The sequence below is a fragment of the Dasypus novemcinctus genome, chromosome 10 (genome assembly GCF_030445035.2).
Source record: "Dasypus novemcinctus isolate mDasNov1 chromosome 10, mDasNov1.1.hap2, whole genome shotgun sequence".
Taxonomy (NCBI): domain Eukaryota; kingdom Metazoa; phylum Chordata; class Mammalia; order Cingulata; family Dasypodidae; genus Dasypus; species Dasypus novemcinctus.
In genome coordinates, this window is record NC_080682.1 from 87413955 (window position 1) to 87415846 (window position 1892).

The 1892-nt window shown below is 37.8% G+C and overlaps 1 pseudogene; it reads right to left on the reverse strand.

Annotated features, from left to right (window-relative positions):
- Positions 1–264: 264 nt before the first annotated feature.
- Positions 265–1191, reverse strand: LOC101432360 (olfactory receptor 10R2-like; annotated as a pseudogene).
- Positions 1192–1892: the final 701 nt, after the last annotated feature.

The window sequence follows — 1892 nt, forward strand, 5'->3', positions numbered from 1 at the left end:
AGGTAACTGCTATATGAAATACTGTGTTCCAAAATAAGCTTTGTTAAGTCTACTACATACGTGTGTGTGTGTTATAACATTTAAAAATAATTTAAAACAGCATCTTGTTTTGTAGTAGGAAAAATGGTGAGGCCAGGATATACGTGGCAATTAGACAATACTTTTTTGTACAAATTTTTATATTAGAGGTATTCCTCTTTCTCTACTTTTATTTATCAAAACTCTGTACATTTTCTAAATTTTCATGGTTCTTTTATTTGCCATTTAATAAATAAACTTATTTGCATTTTCTAGTACTTCCCTTAGGGCTAGCTGCATTTCTTTGTTTCTTAGACTGTAAACAGTCGGGTTAAGCAGAGGTGTCAGTACTGTATATGTCACAGCCATCAGCGTGTCTTCACAGAATGAATCACTGTTCTTTGGCCTCAAGTAAACAAAGGAAGCAAATCCATGGTGTATGGACACCAGCGTGAGGTGGGAGGAACAAGTCGAGAAGGACTTATACCTACCTTTTGCAGAGGGCATCTTCACAATTATAAATACAATGAAGACGTAAGGAATCATAATGAAAACAAAGCTGCCCACCAACACAAAGGTACATAGTATAAAAATTACTATTTCATTAAGTCAAGTAGAATCACAAGCAAGGGAGACCACAGGTATGATGTCACAGAAGAAGTGCTGGATGGTTTTGAAGTCACAAAATGACAAATTGAATGCTATGATCACGATGCACAGGGACACCAGAAAACCAAACACCCAAGAGGCCATCATCAGCCGAAAGCAGACCTTTCTGGTTATCAGCATGGAATAGTGCAGTGGGTAACGGATGGCAGTGTAATGGTTATAGGACATGGAGGTCATGATGAAGCAGTTGTTCATTCCTAAACCCAAAAAGGAAAACATCTGTGTCACATACTCAAGGAGAGAAGTCGTCTTGCTGTCTGACAGCAAGTCCACCAGCATGCGGGGAATGATTACCATAGTGGTACAGGTTTCTGAAAAGGACAAGCCACAGAGCAAGAAGTACATTGGGATGTGAAGGTTGTGACTGAGCTTGATGGCTGCCATTATGGACAGATATGCAGTTAGGATAGTCACATGGGAAAAGAAAATCATCACAAAGAGGAGACCCTGCAGGTCCGGACAACTGAAAAATCCCCACAAAAAGAATGTTGTATGACTGCCCATCCTAATGGTGGGATCAGAAACTACCACGAGGTGCATAGGTCCTTGAGTCAAGACTCTGAGATGATTGCAAAGAACTTCTGCAGTGATGTCACCAGGCCTTAAATCAAGTTTCCCCAGGCAAAATTAAGATAACTCTTAATGAGATAGCCTGGGACAAGGGAGTAAAATGTACCTGACTGATTCCAAGATAAGAGGACTGTGATGAGGAAAAAGATTCTAGTAGGAGATTCTACAGAAATGCTACAGAGAAGGCACAAATATCTGCTCATAGCCCCATTACCTAAGAAATCCTTATTTCTTTTCTTCATAGACAGGATCTCAAAAAAGAAGGGAAATATGAGGAAAGGCATTTATGTTCTTACCCACCAGACTGTCACATATTTTGTGTCATTTAATGGCAGCATGGAATTTGTGGGAGTTCTTAATAAACTGTTGATTAAATGAACAAAATCAATATGGTACCTCAAAAATATTCTGGAAAAGACAATAAACATTTCTGAAAGAACTTTGACATTTCTTTCAATGTAATTCTATCTTCACAGGCACTCCCCAAATTGCAATAGCTCTGAAGGTGATAATTATGACAACGATTATACCAGATAAATGATTTTAAAATGTAAGTTTTGCTTTTTACCTTTCCATCTTAATAACTGGTCTTGATAGTTCTTAAGACAATATTTTAAGCACATTTCATTAAAATT